This window comes from Sapajus apella, unplaced genomic scaffold, assembly GCF_009761245.1.
Source record: "Sapajus apella isolate SASKATOON/1434 unplaced genomic scaffold, GSC_monkey_1.0 scaffold10, whole genome shotgun sequence".
NCBI lineage: Eukaryota > Metazoa > Chordata > Mammalia > Primates > Cebidae > Sapajus > Sapajus apella.
The window spans coordinates 34,673,954-34,700,328 of record NW_022436950.1 but is presented as its reverse complement, the minus strand read 5'-3'; the positions used below and the strand labels follow the sequence as shown (position 1 = coordinate 34,700,328).

General features: G+C 40.2%; 1 protein-coding gene and 1 long non-coding RNA gene across 3 annotated transcripts in view; both read left to right on the top strand.

Annotated features, from left to right (window-relative positions):
* PARD3B (par-3 family cell polarity regulator beta) overlaps positions 1-26,375 on the top strand; it is a 1,108,767-nt gene that overhangs the window by 4,469 nt on the left and 1,077,923 nt on the right. The gene's annotated exons all lie outside the window — the stretch shown is intronic.
* On the top strand, positions 3,258-20,072 carry LOC116551483. Its single transcript, XR_004268962.1, has 4 exons — positions 3,258-3,269; positions 9,096-9,099; positions 18,441-18,445; positions 19,841-20,072. It is a non-coding gene; the product is annotated as an uncharacterized LOC116551483 (long non-coding RNA).

The window sequence follows — 26,375 nt, the reverse complement described above, 5'->3', positions numbered from 1 at the left end:
AGAAATAAGAGCATTGAATCCATGGGACAGTGGGCATGCTGGAATTTACAAAGGCCAATTTGTGGATCTGACTGTATTTTCCTTCTTTAAAAAGGAAAAATTACATTTGATAGGGTTTTCTAGATGAATCTTTTCTGTATTCAGATATTTTGAATAATAAGTTTGTTTTACAACTTGGGGCAGCTTCCCAAAACTGGGAATAGTCTTTTAAGACTAACAATTCTATTCTCTGATTAACTGTGGGATCAGAATCTAAGAGAATTTGTGTAGTGACAAGAATCTGATATGATAATGTGTGCGAGTAGTCTTGAGGAATGGGCTAGAACTCCTGAATTTCTAAACTTTTGAGGCTTTGTTGCCTTGTTACCTAAATAGATTTTAAGGCTCTTATATACATAAGCTGGATCCAGACTGGATTCTTCAAATTCTTTTCAATTTATTGGGCACTGACTTACTTGAGTGCTTTATTTCCCATTCAGACATCTCTTCTTCACAGCATGTGGACAGAACTGACTCGCCATTAGCATTACACATGCTTCCAACTTGGTTTTGGTTCTGCTACTCAGCTTGCATCGAGCAGCTTCTAAGTTTGCAAACAGAGGGCTTGTGGGGCCTGCTGTGACCCACAGACATATTTTCATAGGTCTGCTCAGTGTTATGTTTTGACTTAGTTGTCAGCGTTTAAATATTTTGAGATTTCATGCAAAACTCCAGATTCCTATCTTCTTTGGGGGGAAAAGCAAATCCGAAGCTCTGACAATGCTGGGCTTCACTTTACCACATAGCAACCATCAGTTGGAGCTGAGACATCTCTGTTATCTTTAGAAGGAATTACTAATGCTCCAGTCTCCATTATTGCTTCCCTAACAGTGAGGATAAGTTATTGTCATCATGCTTGACTGTTTTACTCTGTGCTTATTTTCTCACTTATGGCCTTAATGCATTGTTGCTATTTGCCTGGCCTGCTGGTAGGCATTTGAGTGTGCGCTCCTGGACCCTCTCTTCCCTCCCTCCTCTTTCTTTCTCTCTCACACACATACCCACACACCCTCTGTGTATAATCCATGCACATAGGGTTTGCTGAACCGGGTTTGGCTAGTTAGCTGAGCTGAGTTAATTGCTCTGTGTGAGATTGGGAGCCACAGCCCTTATTTGTAGCTTGAGGCCCTGTGCTTAATCAAGTGGCTTAGTTAACCAGGAATTCATTCCCACGATGTTCTGTGCCATGGATTCCCATTGAGGAAGCTGGGCAAATGGTAGTGTTGTCGGATTTTTGTGAGACTATTTTCAGAATGTACTGTTACAGACATCTTAAGAGTGTGTGAAAATTCAGAGCTTTGGGCATCTCCTGGAAAATCTAAAGCAATGTAGTTGAAATTGAACTTTCTGGGCTGAAGAGATGTTCTAGGTCTGCATCTTTCAATAGAGCAACCACTAGACACATGCGGTTAAGTATTTGAAATGTGCCCAGTGCAACTAAAGAGCTGAATTTTAAGTTTTAATTAACTTAAATGTAAATCGCCTCAAATGGCTTGCTTTAGTGGACAGTTCAGGTCCAATTCTCCTCTGATTGGTTTTGTTAGCTGCTTTTGGAAACCACTGGCCTAAAGCCCAGATCCCAGGAAGTCCTTAACTTGACATTGCTAATCAGTTCTGTTGAGAACTTCGCCATCAGAAAGGGATCTTCAGTTAATATTTGGTATCCACAGATGGTGGAGAGAGAGCCTTTAAACCTTAAATTCTCCACCTAGACACTAGCACAAAAACTAGCTGGGTTGGAGAGTAAGCCTAGATTGGCCTCAGTTTATACCTTTGGTGCAGGAAGCTAAGGATGTACAACCTCTGTCTCTGGTATTGGGCAGAGAGTGGGCCAAAAAGGAGCAGTGAACAAAAATGTGGGCCATTTTTACTGAGATTTAGATGCTTCTTGACTGGTAGAAATACCAAACATCTTTAAGTCCCAGCCGTTTATCTTTGTTTTTATTGCATTTGCTTTTGGGTTCGTGCCCATGAAATCCTTACCTAAGCCAATGTCTAGAAGGGTTTTTCCAATGTTATCTTCCAGAATTTTTATGGTTTTAGGTCTTAGATTTAAATCCTTTATCCACCTTGAGTTGATTTTTGTATAAGGTGAGAGATGAGGATTCAGTTTCATTCTCCTGCAGGTAACTAGCCAATGACCCCAGCACCATTTGTTGAATAAGGTTTCCTTTCCCCACTTTATGATTTTTGTTTGTTTTATCAAAGATCTGTTGGCTGTAAGTATTTGGGTTTATTTCCAGGTTCTCTGTTCTGTTCCAATGGTCTATGTGCCTATTTTTATGCTAGTACCATGCTGTTTTGGTGACCATGGTCTTATAGTAGTTTGAATTCAGAGCTTTTGCATAGCAAAAGGAACAGTCAGCAGTGTAAACAGAAAACCCACAGAGTGGGAGAAAATATTCACAATCTATATGTCTGACAAAGGACTAATATCCAGAATCTACAAATGAATTAAAACAAATTAGCAAGAAAAAATCAATCCCGTCAAAAAGCGGACTAAGGACATGAATAGACAGTTCGCAAACAAAGATATGCAAATGTCCAACAAACATGAAAAAATGCTTAACATAACTAATGATCAGGGAAATGCAAATCAAAATTACAATGTGATACCACCTCACTCCTGCAAGAATGGCCATAATCAAAAAAATTTTTAAAAATAGATGTTGATGTGGAAGTGGTGAACAGGGAACACTTCTACACTGTTGTGGGAATGTAAACTAGTACAACCACTATGGAAAGCAGTGTGGAGATTCCTTAAAGAACCAAAAGTAGAATTACCATTTGATCCAGCAATCTCACTACTGGGTATCTACCCAGAGGAAAAGAAGTCATTTTACGAAAAAGATACCTGCATACGAGTGTTTATAGCAGCATAATTTGCAACTGCAAAAACATGGAACCAACCCAAATTCCCATCAGTCAGCCAGTGGGTAAAGAAACCGTGTGTGTGTGTGTGTGTGTGTGTGTGTGTGTGTGTGTATGTGTGTTTGTATTGCACACACACATACACACACACGATGGAATACTCCTCAGCCATAAAAAAAGAACGAAGTAATGGCATTTGGAGCCAGCTGGATGAGATTGGAGACTGTTAGGCTAAGTTGAAGCAACTCAAAAATGGAAAACCAAACACTGTATGTTCTCACTCATAAGTGGGAGCTAAGCTATGAGTATGCAACGGAATAATAATGACACAAAGGACTTTGGGGACTCAAGAAGAAAGGGTGGGAAGGTGGGTGAGGGATAAAAGACCACAAATTGGGTGTGGTGTATACTGCTCGGGTGATGGGTACACCAAAATCTCACAAATCACCAATAAAGAACTTATGTAATGAATCACCACCTGTTCTCCAAAAATCCATGGAAATAAAAAAATAAATAAAAACTAAACATTTTAAGCATCTGCTTCCTGGTGCCTACAGTCTCCTCACTTTTTTCCTATCTACTGTCCATTCTCAGGCTCTTTGACTGGTTCCTTCTTTCCTTCTCCACCTCAGTGCTACAGTACCCCAGGACTCAGTTCTTAAATCTCCCCTTCTGTCTCTGCTTAACAGTAATATGGTTCCAAATAGCATTGGGGTAGCTCCAGCCCAGGTCTCTTCCCTGAGCTGCCCATTCTGTATATGGCTGCCTTCTTGACCTTTTGTATATCTGGTGGACATCTTACACTTATAGCATGTCCCCAAATGAATTCCTAATCCCCAACTCCAAATCAACTTCTCCTCAATCTTAGCATGTCATTAAATGGCAAGGCCATTCTTCTAGCTGTTCTGCCAGAAGTGCTTGTCATCACCCTTGACAGTTCTTTTCTTCTCATGATCCACATACGGTCAGTCTGCAAATCTGGTTGACTCTGCTCTCATACTAGATTTGGAATCTGACTACTTTTTCCCTCTTTCCTGTTGGCATATTGGGGCTTGTTTAATTAGTTTTTCTTTAGATAGACTTCAGTGTCTCCATTTCTGACCCCCATCCTCCCACGATGCTGTCTCTCCTTAACACAAAAGCTAGAGTGATAATTTAAAATTCTACTCAAAATCTTCCAGTGGCTCCCATCTCTCTTAAATGGCCTTTGAAGTGCTATGCAGTCTGACTCCGTGCAGAAAAAAGTTAACATAGCAGGCCTGAGACTACTACCCTTAGAAAGGCCTGCTTGTGAATCCAGACCTTGGCTGGTAGCATCTGGAAAGTTAGCTTTGTGATGGGTTCCCACCATTCCCTCATCCTCATCGGAATGGCTCACTGTGCAAAACTGTTTCTGCAAACAATATGGCTTATGCTGAACACCTGTTCTTTTTCTGAAAGTCTAGAATTTTTGTACATGCTAAGCAGAAGATGCTTATGTGATCAGTCCACAGTAAAAACCTTGGGTGCTAAGTTATTATTGAGTTTCCCTGGTAGGCAACATTTCACACATGTGATAAGAACTCCCTGCTGGGGGAGTTAAGCAAGTCCTCTCCACAAGGAGAAGACCCTTGGAAGCTTGTGCATGGTTTCCTCCAGACTTCGTCCCGAATGCTGTTTTCTTTTGCTGATTTGGCTTAATATCTTTTCATTAATACATTATATCCACAAAGGACCTGACACAGTGACTCACACCTGTAATCCTAGCACTACAGGAGGCTGTGGTGGTCTGATCACCTGAGCTCAGGAGCTCAAGACTAGCCTGGGTAACATGGCAAAACCCCGTCTCTACTAAAAATACAAAAATTAGCCGGGCGTGTTGGTGCACATCTGTAATCCCAGCTACTTGGAAGGCTGAGGCAGGAGACTCGCTTGAACCTGGGAGGTGGAGTTTGTAGTGAGCCAAGATTGCATCACTGCACTCCAACCTGGGCAACAGAGCAAGATTCTGTCTTTGAAAGAGGTATATCAACAACTATGAGTATATGCTGAATTCCTTGAGTTCTCTTGGTAAATCATTGAACTTGGATGCTCTTCGGGATTCCAGTGCCCTCTCTTACCGCTCTGACCTTGTCATCTACCACACAGCTGTCTCTGCTCCTGCATCAGTCATGGTGATCTGTTGTTATTCAAGTGTGCCAGACAGGCTTTTACCTAATGCTATCTTCTCTCTCTGCCTAAAATATTTTCTCTCAATCATCTACCTATCTGCTTCTTTCATAGTTTCCATCTTAAATACTTGTTTTCTTCTTCAGGAAGCCTTCTCAACCACCCTATTTATAATTATAACCCTACAACCACCTTTTCTATTGCCGTTCCATGCTTTAGTTCTATCCACAGACCTCATTCTTCCTACCATACCCCTTATTTTTGTTCATTTCTGAACCCTTAGCTCCCAGAACAACACCAGGTCATAGTAGGATATCAGTAAGTTCTTTTTCAAAGAAGGAATTCTTCTACCATGGGTCCATCACCACCTATTGCAGCTATCTCTTGTTGTATGATAAACTACCACCAAAACGTAGTAGCTGAAAAAACCACTCAACATGATTGTGTAGGTCAGGAATTTGGATCAAGCACATGGGTGAAGTCTTTATGTGGTGTTTTCTAGGTCTGAGATGTTCAAGATGGCATCCTCACTCACATGTCTGGTGCCTCAGCTAGAATGGCTCTACTGGCTGGGAGCTGGCTCCATCAACTTGCCTGGTGATACACGTCTGAGGGCTTGGTTCTTGCTGTCAGCTGGGTTCCTTGGTTCTCTGCCCTATGGCCTCAGGACCTGATCCTCCTCACATGGCCTCTTCTCACAGTCTCTGTAGCAGGATGGCTGGAATTCTTACTTGGCAGGTCAGGGATTTTCATGCTCTCTTAATGTCACGCTCCATTTTATTACAAACACATTCACAGTTTGGTTAATTTGCATGAGTGTAAAAATATGCGTATAAATTTAAAGTGGAACATTTTCAGAAAATTGGGTGATAAATTACCTAACTTTGTGGTATGTCTGTTAAGGCCTCATCATTCAGTTGGTTATGCTGGTTTTCACACCTTCCCCTGCAAAACTATTCTCAATAAAATTATCAAGATGTAGTGGCTAAAATACACAGTTACCTTTTATTTCTTATTTTTGATGAGTTCCCACCTTTTTAAAGCCCTCTACTCATGGACCTTCCAGGATTTTTAAACATCTGTCTTCCTTTAGTCTTCACAGATGCCCTCTATACCATCTTCTTACATGCTGGTACACTGGGGTTCTGGCCTTGTCCTCCATGGGATCTCATTCACCGCGTGGCTTCATCTATCCCCAGATACACACTTCTAGCTCTGAATTTCCTCCAGACCCCAATATCTCTCTGCCTCTGGACTTCATCCCCTGGATGTCCCACATACAATTCAAGCCCACTCTATTCTCTGTTGATCTGCTTGCCCCATTCCTTGTAGCCTGTTGCTTCACACATGGCACCATCATTCACCTGGTTGTCTAATCCAGAAACCTGGATACCCTTCACTCCTTCCTCATATTCCACCACATGTCCAGTTGGCCAAAAATTTCCTCTGATGCTTTGAAGTGATCTCTCTTGGATCTGCTTCCTCGTCGTCTTTACATCCCAAGAACACAGAGCGAGTCTTATTTATTTTCTTATCTCTGTTTTTAGCACAGTATTTGATATATAGTATAGGTACTATAAATGCTTGCTAAACTATGGCAAATTCCACATTTAAAAAATAAAAATGAGAATGACCTGTAGTCAACACAGTGTTTGTAAGTTTGGAGTCTTTATATATGGCGTAGTGGTTTTTTAAAATCTAAATGCAACTTTTCTCTTGATTGTCTTCAAATGCCTCATCATCTCCACATTTGCTGTAGGCAGTAGTTTAGTGGTCCATTATATCTGCCACACTGATTGTCTTAAATAGCAGTTTCAAATCCTGACAGGTTGACTTGCTTAGATTTTTCAGACTGAGTGCTCTGTAGTTCTGGATTTTCTGTAAAGTAACAATGTTTTTGCTTCATGCAGATTTGTGTGATGCAGTCTCTTGTGTTTGAACAATGTTTGATTTTCAGCATTCATTAATTTCATGTTGATTTAAAAATTATCTGGATTATCTCAAGTTTGATGGATTCTTTATTTTTGACAGGCATGATATCTCTATCTTAGGAGCTACTAAAATTGAGCCTGCCTCCTGTTGCTGGGCTCAACATTTTGATTGCTGAACTGTCATTTTTGGATTGCAATGTGGTGGAATTGCAGGATATCAAGACAGACCGGTTAAAAAGGTTTTCTCTCAATTTAGTCTCTATCAGATGCAGTGCCAAGTATCTTCCAGATAAATATGCCTGCATTGATTGCTCTTGTCCTCTGCCTCAAGCTGAGGATGTTAAACTCTCTGGGTGGTCCTGGGCCTTGGACAAGTAGGTGGTGGGTCCAATGTGGTGTTGGAAGCTGATGGCAGAAGAGACATCCTCAACTCTTGGCTCATCTATCAGCAAGACCAGAGAGCCACTCTAATGGGAAATGATCAAAGCTATTTTATGGCCTTATTTGGGGCAGAAATGAAGGGCTTATGGGGAGCCCCCAGGCATAGACTTCTGATACATTTTTAGAGATATTTAGGGTATATTTCCCTTTTTTTTTTTTTTTTTGACGTGGAGTCTCACTCTGTCACCCAGGCTGGAGTGCAGTGGTGCCATCTTTGCTCACTGTGACCTCCACCTCATAGGTTTAAACGATTCTTCTGCCTCAGCCTCCTCCTGAGTAGCTGGGATTACAGGTGCCTGCCACAATGTCTGGTTATTACTATTATTTGTATTTTTAGTGGAGACAAGGTTTCATCATGTTGGCCAAGCTGGTCTCAAGCTCCTGGCCTTAAGTGATCTACCCTCTTCATCCTCCCAAAGTCCTGGGATTACAGGCATGAGCCACCATGCTCGACCCCCATTATTCTTTTATAGAGGCATGAATCCTAGAATTTGACCTCTAGTAATGATGGACTTTTGAAAAAGGATATGTAGATGTACAGTCATCCCTCAGTGTACTTGAGGGCATGGTTCCAAGACCCCCACGTATGCCCAAATCTGTGTCTTCTCAAGTCCTGCAATTGGCCCTGCAGAACCACATCTCCTACAAGTCAGCCCTTGATGTACACAGGTTTCATTATCCTGAGAATACTGCACTTTTGATTCCTGTTTGGTTGAAAAAGTTCTGTACATAAATGAATCTGCACTATTCAAACCCGTGTTGTTCAAGGGCCAGCTGTAACTTGTGCCACTCCTCTCTACAGAGAGGTGGCCAGATTCTGCAAGCAGTGCAGGCATAGTGAGGTACCTGCCTTAAGCATGATGGGAAGTCACTGCAGTCTCTTAATTCCATCAGCATCACCTAAAAAATGTGCTGTGTATTCTAGTGAGGTCTCAGTCAGCCTTATGATTAGAAGATCCTGTGTGAGGGTTGCCTATAAAAATCTGATCATATAGAGGCACCTCAGTCACACGGGGGAAGATTTAGATAGTGACTTTGGGTCAGTATTGTGTTTTCTGCTGGGGATGTAGAGTAAAATAAGACACAGTTCCTGCCCCCAGTGGGCTTATAGATTTAAGAGGCATAGAGGACCATGGAAACAAAAGGACATGGTGTGATCGAGGGGCTTTGGGGCAAGGAGAGGTGGGAAGCTGGGCAGGTTTCATTTCATGAGCTGTACCTGGCCAGGGGTTTGAAGGATGCATGGACACTTGCCAGGGCAGTAGGAGTGGAAGAGAGGGCAGGACATAAGGGAGGGGCGGGGGCAGCCTACCACTTTCTGAAGGTAAACATGTATGTTTTGTTTGAAGGAGGAGGTTGGGGAGAACAGGATAGAATTATAGGAAGTTTCTCCAGGGCAGTTGTGGGAGGGGTAGTAGAGAAATTAGCAAGTCAAAGCCAGAGTTAAGGAAGAATTCTAGGCAGGATGGAGATACTGTTGGACTTAACTTTTTGTATTGATTGCCCTAGAGGGTGGAGCTAGAGGGAGCTGGGACTGGAGGTAGAGGAACTGACTCGGGTATGGCTATGGGAATGGAGGTTAGACGTCTTGAAGCAGAGCAGAAATGAGCTTTGAGGTTTAAAAGGCAAAGTAATTAGGCTTGGGGATTGACTCTGAGTGGGAAGAGAAGTGTAGGTGGATCTGGGGAGAGGAAGCAGTCTCAGATATTTCAGCAAATATGCCTGTGTTCTAGCCACCTAGGTCTGGGGTTCAGAGATAAGTAAGACATGGCCTTTGCCCTACAGAGCCTGATAGCTAGGGATAGGTGAAGTGGGAGACCAAGAACAGTTGAAAGGGTTGGTGAGCAGTGTGAGGGCCTGGAGAAATCAGAAATCCTGAGTTCGTAAACATGCCAATCTTTTGCACTAGTTGTTGAGCATTGGATTAGAGCCTTGATTCAAGGTTGGGATTAGAGGGCAGATGTGGGAACAATCTGGTGCCCAGAAATAAAAGTTGTTAGGCTCAATTAATGAAAGCATAAATGACATGGATGGCTTTTAGACTTTAATAGTCACAGTGGCTGGAAATCTTCCATTGCTCCTCTGGACCTGCTCTTGACCCTTTGCCAGTCCCCTCTGTGACCAAGGAGATTAAGCTGAGTGGACTTTCTTGCCCTCTGGTGTCTAGTTAGTATTGGCCACTGGGGAGGTCCCAGCAAGAGGACGGGGTGGGCAGCTCCCTTCCTACCAGCTCACTGTGGGTTGGGTGCTTCCATTTCCTAAAGGCCACAGCTCCTGTTAGGCAGCTCTCTCTATGTGCTTGTTCCCCTGTCATTCTTGTTTTTTTGAGATGGAGTTTCATTCTTGTTGCCTAGACTGGAGTGCAGTGGCATGATCTCGGCTCACTGCAACCTCTGCCTCCCTGGTTCAATTGATTCTCCTGCTTCACGTAGCTCCTCCCGAGTAGCTGGGATTATAGGCATCCACCACTATGCCTGGCTAATTTTTTGTATGAGCCTATGCCCCTGGCCATCTCCACTGTATTAAGGTCACTCCTTTCCCTGGCCTGTTGGGTCTCAAACTATGGCAAGGGATTGCCACTATTAGGAGCATTGTCCCTTAGTGGTTTAGTGCCAAAGTTTGTACTGATAAAGACAGTAAGAAATACTTGCCTGCATGACTCAGTATCTACAACACACACACACACACACACACCCTACCTGAAACAAAAGTTTCATGAGAGTACTTACCTTTAATGTGGATGATACCCTCTAATTTCTAAATTCGATTTGTTTTACTGAAAAAGTAGTTGGGGTATGCTAAACTGATTTCACAAATGGGTAAGACTCATATTAAAAAAAAAAACCATTGGAGCTTCCTGATGTTTAGGGACACAGGTTGGACCATCAGATCAATGACTCAGAAATCCCCATAGTGCTAATATCTGATTGCTTATAGATTTAAGCCAAGTGTGAGGCTTAAGTTAAACTTCTAAAATGAAGTTAAACTCCTCAAATCAAATATACATTGTAGGTGTTAATACATGAATTTTTCTGTGGATTATAATGCCAAGTACCTTATGTATAATAGAGATAAGATTTGGATCTTGAGACATGTGTATGACTAGTGTGTGAACTAAGAGTCATCCTGGCCCAGAAGTCCCTGTGACTTGATCAAATCTTGGAGAAACCGAAAGTTTTACTTGTCATCTCGTATTTCTTTTGTCATGACATAGTAATAGTATTGGTAACTTTAAATATCAGGTCTGGATTACTTCCTTTTGTAGCAAAGAGTTGAGGAAGTGTAAAATGGATAAATAATCCTTGTCTATGTATTTATAGGCACATTTATAGAGATTCAGTGGGCTTGAGTTTTGACAGCAGTGTTTGATCAGAAACATTTTCCCAGAATCTTAAAAAAAAAAAAAAAAACTGCAGTTCAAATATTTCTAGTAAAAAAAAAAAGCTTTTTTGGTTCCTGTAACCAAATTTGTGTTTCCAATTTTTCTCTCCTTTGTTTCATTTTTGTCTGCAGCTAAGGAAGGGCCACTTGGGAAATGCAGCTATGGCTCATAAGGAGTCCCTCACTCTATTGCTGTATGTTTCCTGGGGCTGCCATGACAACGTACCACAAACTGGGTGGCTTAAAACAAGAGAGATTTATTTTCTCACAGTTCTAAAGGCTGTAGGTTCAAATTTAAGGTGTTGGCAGGGCCGGGCTTCCTTCAAAGCCTCAGGAAAAGGATTCTTTCTTGCTGCTTCCAGCTTCTCCTGGTAACCCGGGGCATTTCTGAGCTACCGCAGCATAACTCCAATCTCTGTCGCCATCTTTACACACCATCTTCCCCCTGTGTCTCTCTCTGTCTCTTCTCCATTTATAAGGACAGCAGTCATACTGGATTAGGACTCACCCTACTTAATTTGATTTCATCCCTGTTTCTAAATAAGGTCACATTCATAGGTATGTGGCTGGGGGGCCTGGAATCTCAACATACTGTGTTTTGGAGTCGAACACACTTCAACCCATAATAATGGCTATTTGTTATAATCCATTTTTTTTCTTGATTTTCCAATAAGACACATTAGGGGAATTCTGTTGATTTCTCCATTACCTTCCTTACAATATTACTCTTTATTTCTCCCCATGTTGCTCCAAAATGGTCCACAGATAATTTTCAATCTGTATTATTGAGAATTGAAGGTTATTGGTCTGATTGACTTATCTACTACCTTCTCCACATAAATATTTCTGTATCTGCATCCTTGTTCGCATTTACCTTTTCAGGTGACACTCCTGAGACTCATGTATGTCCTAAATTCTTTCTCCCGTCATATCCTTTGTGGTCTGCTTCATTAAGCGTTGATTGAAGTCCAGCGGCTGGCATGGATTACATTCCTATTCAGTCTGTAATTAACTTCTTTATAGAGGTGGCAGGGGGTGTGTTTTGGAGCATGTGTCATGTCCCCAACATAGCCCAGTCCCTTTCCTTTGGGGCTTCACATGCATGCATTTTGAAATGAAGAAAGCAATCAACAGGTGCCAGATGAGTTCCCTGGGCATTCAGAAGGGAGAGAGCCCACAGTAGACTGGAATGGCTGAGTGTGAAAATGGACAGAATTTAGATAAATGCAGTAGAGGAGGAGGGAGAGTGTATCATATGACAGAGATGATGGAAGTTGAAGTATTGTAGTAGTTACTAATTTGTTGGTCCTAACACCCCTTTGCCCTCATGTTTTCTTAGAAGACCTGAAGGAATGTTTCATATGCATATTATTTACCATATTAGAAATCAAAAGTGAGATATTAAAAAATCAATTGATTTAAAATAACAAAATGCCCATTACAAGTTAAAACACTTATTTTTTTAGGAAAAATAACTATTTTCCAAAACCAAAAAAAAAAAAATGTAGTGAGAAGCATATCACTGTATACCATTTTTTGCAAATCTCTTCAATGTTTGGCTTATTAGCTGGATTCTCAAATCTGCTTTCTCATTCAATCTGTTGCAGTGTTGTTTTGATTGAAATATGTGAAGAAAATCCTGCCTCATACAGATATGTAGTTGGAGAGAGACAAGCATTTTAATAGCTTTGTCAGATAATTGCAGATATGCTTTTTGTAGATATACTACATGAAAGTTCAGTAAGTGATAGTTTCCTTTTCTTGCTTAAAACATACATTCATTATATCACAGTTTCTGTGGGTTAGCATTCTGCACACAGTTTAGCTGGGTCGTTTTCTTAGAATCATCAGGCTGCAATCAAGATGTCACCTAGGCTGCACTCTCATCTGGAAGATTGACTGGGAAGAATCTGCTCCAAGCTTACTCAGGTTGTTAGCAGAATACATTCCATGTGTATGTAGGATTGAGGGGCTTGGCTTTTTGCTGGCTACTAGCTAGAGGCCACCTTCAGCTCCTGGAGGCCACCTCTCTTTCCTAGAGGTCACTTGAAGTTCCTTGTCATGTGAGCTTTTCCAACCCAACTGCTTACTTTATCCAGCTAGCAAGGAGTCTCTAGAGCAAGTCAGCTAGCAACACGGACTATTATATAATTCAACCTAATCACAGGAGTGACAATTCAATCGTTTCTTGTAGTGTTGAATTTGGAATCACAACGGAGAAAGTTTCATACTCCGTTATAATACATTGGTTCATGTGGTACCTTGACATGTCTTCTATTCCTGTGTAATTTAATACCATAGATTGGTTATTTGGAAACAGTTCACAGAGTTGTATCAGCTTTCCAAATGTTGACATATTTCATTATATATTATCAAAACCCACACATATTAACATTACTATCAATTTCATCAGAAACATCTAAGTGTTGAGAAGCTATCAAGCTCACAGTGGTGGAGACAGGCATTATAAAATTTTAATTTTTGCGTTATTGTTGGCAACTAATAGTGTTATCTGTTTCTTTGAAGTGCCGAGGCACACATCATTCAGTCTAAGAAATACCTACCAAAAGCTCAAGTACAAATATCCAGAGTACATCGGCCAGTCATTCCCTTCAAGTAAAAATGGTACACCATAGAAAAACCAGTTAGTTGAGCTTGCAACTCAGTCAGTCAGTCATAGGAGTGCTTTTCTCTGAGGTGACCATTGCACTTCAGTATGCACAGTGCTTTATGCATACTTCCCATTTCTTTACACACAATGTCAAAAAGATGTGAAATCAAGGGTCAAGAGATAATAAAATTTTAACTGCTTCATCAAGGGCATTCTTAAATTATCTTTTTTAACTGCAGATGAGTGGCAGTGAATAATGTTAATACAATGTCTGCTAGTGTAGTTTACTGTCACTACCTCTATTCAAGCTAAGACCCCAGTAGTGCAAGTGTTGAACATAGTTGTTTGAAGGATAAACCATGAGATTCCAAAAGTTATGCAACACATTGACTGTTTAGGCACCAGTGTTTATTTTCAGGATTTCCCATTTAAAAAAAAAAAAAAAAAAGTTTTCATGCCTATAGTCCCAGCACTTTGGGAGGCCAAGGTGGGCAGATCAAGAGGTCACGAGATCGAGACCATCCTGGCCAACATGGTGAAACCCTATCTCTACTAAAAATACAAAAATTAGCTGGGTGTGGTGGCACATGCCTGTAATTCCAGCTACTCGGGAGGCTGAAGCAGCAGAATTGCTTGAACCCAGGAGGTGGAGGTTGCAGTGAGCCAAGATCGCATCACTGCACTCCAACCTGGTGCCTGGCGATGGAGGAAGGCTCTGTACCCCCCAAAATTTTTTTTCAATTAGCATCAGCACCAGTTAGTCATTTTGTAATCCATTTGTAAGGCAAAGGTACAGCTCTGCAGTTGGGATAGTAACTGAGTCATCACGTTTGTAGACAAATCTTGCATTTGAGGAGTTACTGTGTTATTAGGAAGTGGCACTGCCACATTTCTGGTTTTGTTTTTGTTTTGCTGATTTATGCAGCAAGCCTTCAGCAATGTCAGTTGTACAAAGCTTTCTTAGTATCTCAGTTGCTGTGTGCTCTTCTCCAACTAATGCAGTATGATACCCTATAAGGTGTTTCAGTGGCTTTTTCATTTCTATCTTGAAATACTACCACGTTTGTCTTACAAAGTTCTCATCATGTCTGCATTAAAAAAATTAATTCATTTTCCTTTAAATCCTTAGTGGTTATTTTCAAAATGATGCTGCAACTGAACTATTTGAAAATATTCTGTTGCATAAAACGTAGTAAGCTACTAATATCTATAAAGACAAGGTAAAGACAACTTTGTTAATATTTTTCTTTATAGTTTTTCTCAGGTTTTTTTTTTCCTGAGTAGTTTCTTCCCTTCCATGAATCAGAGACCTCAAATGTGTCAGTTTCATCTTTTTTAGGATATTTAGGCATAAAAAATATGTGTACCTGTGGGTGAGGAATCAGGCTTTCTAAACCTATTACTATTTTGTTATTTTTTTATTTTTATTTATTTATTTATTTTTGAGTGTCACTGTGTCTCCCAGGCTAGAGTGCAGTGGCACGATCTTGGCTCACTGCAACCTCTGCCTCCCAAGTTCAAGCTATTCTCCTGCCTCAGCCTCCCAAGTAGCTGGGATTACAGGTGCACACCACCACACCTGGCTACTTTTTGTACTTTTAGTAGAGACAGGGTTTCATCATGTTGTCCGTGCTGGTCTCAAACTCCCAACTGCTGATGATCTGCTCCCCTTGGCCACCCAAACTGCTGAGATTACAGGATTGAGCCACTGTGCCCAGCCTCTAATACTCCTTTTTTATGTTGGATTTTTTCATTAAAATGTACATAACATAAAATGTTCCACATAAGTGTATAGTTCATAGCATTAAGCATATTCACATTGTGCAACTATTGCCACCATCTACCTCCAAAACTTGTTCATCTTCCCAGACTAAAACTCCATACCCCTTAAATAATAACTCCCTATTCCCCACTCCCCCAGCCTCTGACAACCACCATTTACTTTCTGTCTCTATGAATTTGACTACTCTAGATACCTCAAAAGTGGAATTGTACACTGTTTGTCCTTTTGTGACTTGATTATTTCATTTAGCATAATAATGTCTTCAGTTAATCCATGTTGTATCATGTGTCAGAATTTCCTTCCTTATCAGGGTTGAATAATATTTCTTTGTATATATGTGCCACATTTTGTTCTTTCATCCATTGGTGGACACTCGGTTCCTTCGGCCTTTTCGTTATTGCAAATAGCGCTGTTGTGAACGTGAGTGTACAAATATCTATTATACTCTCTTTCACTTTTCTCAGGCATATACCAATAAGTAGAATTACTGGATTATATAGTAATTCTATGTTTAACTTTTTGAGGAACCACCGTACTGTCTTCCACAATGGCTGTATTATTTTGCAGTCCCTTCATCGGTGAACAAAGGTTTCAGTTTTTCCCTATCTCTGACAACATTTATTTCTCTGTGTGTCTGTGTGTAATCACCATTCTAATGGGCAGGAAGTGTCTAGTCTCTTTTAAGCCAACAATCCATCTTTAAATATAAAAAATTAGACATTTATTTTAGAATGATATAATTTCTAAATTACAGTTTTCATAAAGTTAAAATATTTAGAATAATGTTTGAAAAGATTTAAAATATTATCGTAAACCTGTGAAATGACAAATCAAAGGGCAAATAACCTTTCAGGCCTGAGAAAGTTTTGACTCTGCAGATGTTCCGAAAAGGTGTTGGGATGCCTGGGGGCTTGTAGACCATACCTGAAGAACTGGAGTTGAAATATATTATTAGAAACATGGTCATAGTTTCTCATGAAACTCTTTCTGTAGTTGGACAAATAATGATTTATTTTGATTTACAAATGTGTGTACTAAGAACTTAAAAAATGTTTTTCCCATTCTACGACAAAGATATTATTTAACAACAACAGAAAACGAAATAACAAATCAGTTGCCATGGAATTAAAGTTGGGAAAGAAGAATGTTTTGTCCTTGACTGGGAAACTATTCAGAACTGACATTCGAAGGCAGGAATAAATTTTACTTTTCTGACAACAGGAATATTTTAAGTTTGTTCTTAATCTTTTAAAAAAATTTTTTTAGAATTATTTAAGGAGGGTGTGCATATCAGTTTTCAAGTTAAGAGATTTCTCTAAAGCATCAGTTACAACACTTACTTATATTTAAAATATATTGTTAGAATGCCAATTAGGTGATTACAAGAAATGACTGAAATTTCATTAATGAAAATAATTACAGGCTGGGTGCAGTGGCTCACACCTGTAATCCCAGAACTTTGGGAGGCTGAGGTGGGAGGATCACTTGAGGTCAGGAGTTCGAGAACAACCTGGCCAATGTGGTGAAACCCTGTCTCTAATAAAAATACAAAAATTAGTCAGGTGTGGTGGTGTGTGCCTGTATTCCCACATACTCGTGGGGCTGAGGCTGGAGAATCACTTGAACTTAGGAGACGGAGGTTGAGGTGAGCTGAGATTGTGCCACTGCCCTCCAGCCTGGGTGACAGAGTGAGACTCTGTCTGGAAAAAAAAAAAATTCAAGAAAACTTAGGCATATTATTTTGTTTTATAACCCAAATATATCATTACATTGAATGATATATCAGAAACCATCAGCATTTAAATAAGAGTGTTTCTTTTTTTCCTATCAGCCATCCACTGAACATGGGGAGTGTGGTGCCAAACTGCAGTCTCACCTGAAGTCAGGGGCAGACTCACTTTTTTTTTGCTTTCACCGCACAGTTTGCATATTTCAACATTCTTTAAAAGAGTTGCTCTAAATTTCACTAATTATCTCTATGCATATAGCTCTTATCTTTTATTTTTCATGAAACCAAAGTTTGTGATTGCTCAACTTTATGATATGACATCTTTTTACTTAGATTTAGATGCTATTTGAAAACATAATGCCTTTAAACTCTGATTCAGATAGATTTGGATAGTATAAATTTTTAAATGATACTATACATAAATGTCCACATATAGGTTGAAATTATAAGGTGTGTAACATAACTAGTAATCATCGAATAGCTAACAGATGCACATGTGGCTATTAATTGGGGAATGTGCTTGTGTGAATCACTGTATAAGTTGACCTCCTCCAGTCATGAGGTAGGGGTGGTGCTGCCTGGCATTCTTGGTTTGGGCCATTTTGTTTAGGTAGATAGTTGCCTATTAAGCAAGATACTTAATGTGTATGTTTTGTAACTAAAAATTTCTTGAGAGAAATTTTAGATTTTCCCTTTGGTTTCAACATTATGAAGTATAAAATTGTGAATAGTGCTTTAGATTGTCCCATGCAGTAATGATGAAAATCATTTGGAGATGGTGGTGAGGACTCTCTAAGAAAACAACATGGAAAATGACATATTTGTGCAAAAAAGTGGAGAGATGATGCTTAATGTGGGAATGCTTCAGTGCACATCGGGCCACTTGTTGCTGTAGCCTCAAAGATCATAATGTTAAACATCAAGATGATACAAAATCAAATCATTCTCTGGATATTTGCCATGCTGCCTCCTGTTTGGGCCTGGAATATTGAGCTGAGATTTTGTAAGTGTGTGTGGTAACATTTATAACGGGGCTACAAAACACGCAGAGTAGTGGTTCTGAAAACTGGAGGTGTGTACGCTGATCATTACTGCTGGAGTCAAGATATTGGGGCCTCTTCTGGGAAGGCAATGTCTGAAAGGGAATGGGATTCATAGATGAAGGCTACAAAGTCACAAAATGTGAAATATGAACTCACATCTGTAAGGGAGAGTTTTTTGTACTCTGAGTGAAGCAAGTCTTGCTTCCAGTGAGTGTCTGGTTCATTCCTTACACAGGCAACGTAGGTGGGAAGTATAAAGAACTTGGCTGTGTTTATGTAAGAGACAGCTTAAGTTCTCAGTGGGATTGGGCCACAGCTTACCTTTAGGGTTGATGTTGGGAAGAAAGATAGGCTGCTTTGTGCTGTCTTCTATATTAGCCAGGCAAAGAACAGCTTGACAATTTCTTTGCTCTTCTAACAGGATTATATCCATCTAGCTGGAATAGGAGACTCAATTTTTGAGGACAGGTAGCTGAGAACATTGTGGTTTGGGGACCTCTCAAAGATATTGAGAGCCTTGATTGCCTAGATGGGAGGTCTTTCTAAAGAAGAGGGAAGGAGGTGATAATGATTTGTTAAAAGCAATCTTTTAAGTAGATTGACAGGGGCAGACTTTACAGGATGAACTGGAAATGAGAAAGAGTGAAGTTCAAACAGATACTAAGCTGTTGTAACTGAGGTGTATAAGCTGTTATAACTGAGGTATATAAATCCAGCTGCTATTAGTTCTGATTTCTGGGAACTTTATTTCTACTACTTCAGGCAACATTTAGAGTAGAGAATCCACTAACTTGTACTGGCTGGCAAAGTGAAATAGATCCATGTGGGGTTTTGGGGAAAACACTGGACTTGGCATCTGGGACAGGAGGATAGCCCTGGCTCTTCTATGAATATGAACTAGCTCTGAAGCCGTGGGCAAGGCCCTTGAACTCTCAAGACCTCAGGTATAGCGTAGCTTATCTCTAAAGCTCATCCCCAGCCATAAAAGTGTTTTCTAGCTTCTGATTTATTACTTTCAAGTACATATTTCTAAGTACTAATAACTTCTACATGCTGCCAAGGAGTGGTCTTTTAGGGGCCTATTATGATGAAGTGTGATGAATAGATAACTCATTTGTAATTAACAGTGTGCCTTTCCATATAATTTCTGAGCTCCAAGTTTCTCATAATTCCCTTCCCATAAGTAGGGTTAAGCCTTTGAAATTTTGTTTGCATTTTTAATCTATTTGGAAAATGAACGTTTCTGAAATATATGTACCTCATCTCCCTAATTAGATTGTAACCTCCTTGAAAGCAAAATGCCTTGTTTCCTTGTTTGCTTTTTTGTTTTAATTCATTATCATGTCTTAAATAGCACTTCGTGTATTAGGAACTTAATGAAATAGATGAGTGAATGAGAAGTTAGTGCATAAACTTCACATCAAATTATTGTGAACTTTGAAATATTGTAACAAATTAATAAAGGTTTAAGTCTCTGATCTTTCATTATATTACTGTCCTGAATTACATAATGTGTGTGTAATTATTGCTGTGGCTACATGTAAATGTGACTTAAAAGGTCAATCACGGTACATTGCTACATTAAAAAGTGGTAGGAGTGGACTCATAACCATGTAACTGTTTTTCTCTATACTGAAAGGAAATATCATTTTCTCCCCAAGATCAGTCTTTGAGTAACTTTGCAGATCTAGAATAGTGCCTTACAATTGGGGAAGGGAGAAAAGAAAAGTAACCTCAAGGGTTCAGAAGTGATAGTGGTCAGTTACGTAGAGACAAAGTACGTTGTTAGTTTTCTGACCAGATAGAAAATAATGCTTTTATGACCGGAGATGATTTATGAGATAAAAGCTTTCTAAATATCAGGGTGCCTGTCTTCCACATCTAGTTTCCATAGGAGCCAGAGACAAGAGGGGATAAAAAGAGAAGCTTGAAGGAAGAGGAAGAGGAAGCTGGGGGTGGGTACATGTAGTGGGAGTGAGGGGCAGAGTAGCAGCCATTATTGTAGAAAAGGTGGGGGAGGGAAGGACCAGGCTGGAGGGGCTCCCCAGCCTGGGAGGAAGCAGCCCTCTTCCTATGCCAGTAGCTCCCTCTGCTTTTGCTCTGCTTCCATCTAGCACGTTACTTGCTGTTCATGATGATAAATCTGACCACTGGTTACAGGGAATGGAGCTGTTTAACCTGTATTTTAGGACTTTATAATAGTAAGCCAATTAGAAGAGATGTTTAGTTATCAGAAATATTTCTATAAATAGAGCAGCTATGTATTTTTTTTCCTGACAGTATCTTAGCTGTTTGGACCTTTAAGGAACTGAGCTTTAGGAGGTAAATACTCCAGATGGCTCTTTATATTTTGTAAATAAAAATCAGCTTACTATTCATTTATGTAGCCAGCATTCATTGGCTGGCAAACATGTGTCAGAAACTTTGCCAGCCAATGGAAATACAATAAAGATATTATATGGTCCATACCCTCTTGTAGGAAGTTATAATCTTGTCTGATGGTGCACATCACTTATAAAGCACCAGGTCACAGAGACGCTGCTTTGGAAATGACCACTCTCTGCTTGAGAGAGTGGGATTTCAGAAGGTGTCCTGGAAGAGACGAAACTTGACTTCTCTGCTGTCTTAAATTATTGACTCAAACATGATCTGTTAGATAAAGTCACAGAGACTCTGTGTCAACATAGGTGACTGAGGACAGCCCAGCTTGGCTGGTGACTATAGCATTCAACCCATCTGCTGTTCTTTTGCCACACTGAGTCTGGCTTTATCTCCATTGTGATGTTGGAGTGAAATGTAAGAGGCACTCTGAAATTGACCCAGGTCTCTATACTCTGCAGTCTTCATACTGTCCTTCTCATAACTAGTTTTCACTGTTGATATCTTTTCTACTAGAATGTAAGCAGCTTTGTGGGCCAGATATCCATAGTAATATGGTAGTGGCAGTGGTGATGGTAATATGTAAAATTCATTGAGCATTACTAAACACCAGTATGTATGCATGGTCTCATTTGATGTCTGTAGCCTCTGTAGCTGATGGGGGTGGGTGGGTGGAGTGCTGTCATTCTCTCCTGCCTTAGCAATGATGTCATTGATACTTAAAGTGGATGGATGATCCTCCCATATCAGTCAGCAGCACCAGGAAAAAGATGGTTACTTGTCCTTTTTTTGTGGATGTGTCTATACAACTTCTCTGCCACATGCCCAGCTAATACAGGTTTTTGTTGTGGTTAGTACATAAAAAGTGACAGAATCTGCTCTGCAGGGTGAGTTCCATGGTTACTACTCGTTGTGATTGGTATGCCATCAGAGTGCCTCCAATGCCCTCAGGTACTAAGGCATTGAGGTACACGTCACTGTTCGACCTTCTGACGTGCTCTTTTCCTTTCATCTTGCCAGCAGTGATTCTTTTCTTTTGTCAGAGAGTCTACAGCTCAGAACTCCTGCTTGGCTTCTGCTCTCAGGCATCACCTCTGTCACTGTGGCTCATGCCCAGGCCCTTTAAGACACTGATGGCACCTGCTGAGCCCAGGGTCGGCCACTTTCTTTCCTCCTCCTCTTCCTTCTCTACTGTCTTGTAGTGTCTCCAGTATGTCTTAGCAACCACTGCAAGAGGTTGGCCATCCAGGCATTTGTTGTTGTTGTTGTTGTTGTTGTTGTTGTTTTTTTTACTTGATCCGTCACTCACTGTCAGAGCATCTTCCTATTTATGGCCTTTTTCCCTTCGTGGATGTGGGGGCTCAAGGCTGCTACTTTGTTCCCAGAGGTTTTATTTGTTTAATTACTGTGTACAGCTGCCAAGTTGGAGCTGTTTAAGAACCATGGTATCATAAAGATGCTTCATTGCAATAGTAGCTGTTGATTAGAAACAAGACAATCTATTAATTTCCTAACACTTTATTATCATTTCTGTTCTGTCTCCTTCTGAAAGAAATTATGACAAAAATTTTTTTAAATGAAGCCCAATTAGCAGCAATCTCATACTTTATTCATAATAAATTTTGTTTGGATACATGTATTTTATATTTTTAGCCCTCTGGTTTTGACAAAATGACTTTCCCTTCCATTGGGCAATTTGAATGTTCTTCTGTTATATATAGATACTTAACATCTGTGAGAGGTTATAGATTCTTGATTTTTACACAAAGGTCTAAGGGAGACACCAAAGTACGGACAGGCAGCGTAGCATGTTTGTCATTTGTGTGGGCTCTAGAGTGAGATTTTCTTGATTGAAATACAAGTTCTACCACATACTAGCTGTATGATCTTCTGCAACTTACAATCACTGTACTTCAGTTCCTCATCTGTAAGATGGAGTTATAGGGTTGCTGTGGAAGACAAAATGAGGTCACATTTCTGAAGTGCTTAGATGGTGCTGGACACACACTAACAACCTAAGTGTGTCTTCTATATCATGTCTGTGTTTCTCAAGTAGTCTTTGAGCAAGTCTAGCTAGGGAGTCTCTTCTCAGTAGCTACATGGGGCCCAACACATAGTTTATACTCAGGTTTGTAAGTAGACACATGACTGTATAAATTAACAGGATAACCTTTAATAAATCCTTAGTTAATTTTTTTAATTTAATAATTTGTTCTTCTAAGCTCCAGTTCTCAACTCTTTAGATGACTCTGCTTTAGTTATGGGTTTTTCATTGTTTCATTATGATTACTTTGCTGATTTTTTTTTCTTTGGGCTGTCATAGCAGCAGCCATTAGCTCCAAGAAGATTCAGCAATTTAGTAAGAACAGTCTTGATTTTGAGTTGTCCACCAAATATAACTTAACCTAAGACAGTAATATACATGGTTTCATTACAATCTGTATGTTGTTAAACATGCATAATTTCTAAATTTATGCAAACAAACATTCATTGCTGTGTGTCTCCTAATGCTGTACTTGAAATGAATTGGCTCTTGGTTTTAAAGAGCATTCAGTTAATAGTTGGGGTGAGCCCTTAAAATATTAATTGCATCTTTTAAAATTCTAGACATTAAACCACTCCTATGAAGACTCAAATTATAAAGGGCCTGAAAGTTATTTAAATAGTTTGTAAAATGTGATATGTAGGCTTCTGTCTTAATTCAAAGCAATATGTCAATTATTGACCCTCTGAAACTCCTCATGCTAAGAAAGCAGTTCTTGTTTTCCTCTTCCATTTGTTAATATAGCTGAACTGGCATTTTTTCTCCCCTTTTGTATAGAACGGACTTAGGCCTGAAATGCTTTTGGATGGTGAGGTACTTGTGTGTGGTATCATCTCTGCGGGAGATGCAGGCCCCTGCCTATTCTCCTCCTTGCTCTCTTTGGCTTTGGGGCTTACCAGTGCTGAGACAGCCAGAACTACCTTCAGTCAGCACTCTAGTACAGTGTCAGAGGCTGAGGATAGATGTGTTTGATGTAACACCTTATTTACCTGGTAAGTTCAGCCTGCAGTCCTGGATGATTACTGTGGTGTTAGATATAAGGCCCTATGGAGGTCCAAATCTGTTAGTCCTGCCCTGTGATTTGGTTGCTCAGGTGGTTCTTGCCCTTGCTATGGGGAGCCTTGATACGTGGCTTGTAGGTCCTGCCATGTTAATTGACTGTTAGTCAAATATTGTATCTCTCTGTTACAAGGTTCTGAGGCTGCAAACCTCTTATCTCTTGCTTCTGGGAACCCACTTTCCCCAAACTGCTCTTATTTTAGAGTTACTGAAGTAGCAACTAGAACCTTGCAATAAATACCTCTGCCTTGACACTATCTAGAGTTTGGTCTAATTTTTGAATATTGGATTTGAATATTTGACTCTTTTTAATGTTACATGGTAGCTTGAGGTGACCCAAAGAGAACTGCCTCTCACCAGCAGCTGGGGTACTACTAGCTTTGAACTCAGGCTACTCAAACCTTGCTACACTAAAAGTTTCTGCACAAGTCCCCTGGGACACAAGGTACATCTGAATGTGTCTTCTTAATCACCAACAACATTGGGGGAGTTGGATCTAAGTTTACTTTTCTTATGGCAGTATCTGCTTTGTAAATCAATGAATACCTATACATTGTTGCAGCAAATTTTTTTTTTCCAGTTAAAAATAAAATGATAACTCTTCTATCTGGTGGTTATCAACATGATGGCAGCATGCATGTATGTGTGTACGCTTTTTTTTTTTCCAATTAAAAATATTAAGTCTTCTGTCTGATGCTGATGCAATAGGCCAGTGGTTCTCAATATGACAGCAGCATGCATGTGTGTACACTAATGTAAATGAATATACATGCTTGAGTGTGGCTATATTATATAATGGAATCACCAACGAGACTTTTCCACAATAAACATGTCTAGTTTCTAACCACTCCCACACATTTGGTTTCCCAGGGGTGGTGGTGAGTGTTTGAGTCAACTACAAGTTCTTATCTGCTTTCCCTTATGGTGTCTTTCAGCCATAGTCATGAGAGAGTTTTAGTTATTTGTCATGGATGATGATAATGATATGGAATACAACTCTAATAACATACATTGAGCAATTCTGAATCCACTTGCACAATCAGAAACTGTGCAGTGTTTTTAATGAATATTTTTCTCTTGCACTAAGTTAGGGCATTGACTTCATGATTCTACCGTGATAGTATTAGAGTAAATAAAACTTGAAAAACTTGAAATAAAACTTGAAAAACTCATTTTTCTTAGAGTGGTTGGGCTTTGTAAATTGATCAGAGTGTATCGTTCTTAGCTCTACTAGAGAAATCAAAATAATTTATTTACATATCTTTGTACTACAGGCTAGAGCTAATGAATATTTATAATACTATGTGGCAGTATTCATATTTACTATCTAGCAGATGAGGAACCTGGGGCAGAGAAAGTTAAGTGATACGATGATAGGAATAGCTAGTGTTTAATGAGTGCTTAATATGTGCCAGGCACTTTCTAAACACTTTCCATATGTTAATCTACTTAATACAACAATTCCAGGAAACACTTACTATTATTACTTTATAGTTGGGGAAACTGAGTCTTAGATGTTTAGTGCCTACCCTGTGGTCACCTAGCTGGCAATCGACAGAACCCGGTTCCAAGCCCAGCCTGTCTGGCTTATGTTGTACAATTCCCTTGGAATAGAATGGGGATTTGAGCTGGATCTCCTGCCTCAGTACTTTCTCTTAGAGCTACACTGCCCCAATTTTTAAAGGGTTTTCTCATTTTTATTTGTTTTTAATTTTTTTTAGAGACGAGATCTTGCTTTGTCACCCAGGCTGGAGTGCAACTGTGGGACCATAGCTCACTGTGACCTTGAATTCCTGGGTTCAAAGGATATTCTTGCTTTGGCCTCCTGAGGAGTTGGGACTACAGCATGTGCCATCACACCCAGCTGATTTTTATACACACACACACCCACACACACACACCCACACACACACACACACACACACATACACGCGCACACAGGTATTGATCGACTTACGACCTATGCAACTTATGACCATTCGACTTTATGACCACAATCGCTGGCCACGACTGCACGACTGCTCTGCATCTGGCAGTGCAAACGTTGCCCAGCTGGGCGTACGACAGTGCGGACCAGCTTCCGGCAGCACTACCATCTCCGCGTGCATATAGCCTACTCAACTTACGACCAAATCGTGTTACGACTGGTCTGTCAGAATCAATTGTGGTCGTAAGTCGAGCACTAGTTGTGTGTGTGTGTGTGTGTGTGTGTGTGTGTGTGTGTATATTTTTTTAAAATGTTACTCATGCTGATCTCAAATTCCTGACCTCGAGCAGTCCTCCTACCTTGGCTTTCCAAAGTACTGGGATTACAGGCATCAGCCACCATGCCCAGCCAGTTTTCTCACTTTTAAATGATGGTTTGTAAACAGCGATACTTTAATTAGATCAGTGACCCTCAATGGGAGTGGTTTTGTCCCTAGGACATTGTGCAATGTCTGGAGACAATTTTGGTTATCATAACTAGTGAGAAGCTACTTTTGGCATCTGTCAGAGTGAGGCCAAGGGTGCTGCTAAACATCTTACAATGTAGTGAACAGCACTACCTGCAGCAAAGAAGTGTTAGCTCAAATGTCAGTAGTGCAGATGCTGAGAAACCCTGTTTTTAGAGTGTTTTGCATGATACCTTTTCTCTAAGAGGAATCAATATCTTTAGGGTACAGTTCTGCAAAGAGTAAAAAGGAAGCAGGGCTGAGCTGATACTAAACTTACATAGGCAGGGTCCTGGCTTTGAGAGTCCTCCTCCATGACTGGATTAATTATTTTAAACACTGCTTTCATGGACTCATAGAATCACAAACATAAGGACCTTTCACATTCTGGAATATAGCTAGGCTTGAGGTATTATATGGAGTGTGTGTCTCTGGGCATTGGTGTGGTGAATACTTGTGTGTGTGTGTGTGTGTGTGTGTGTGT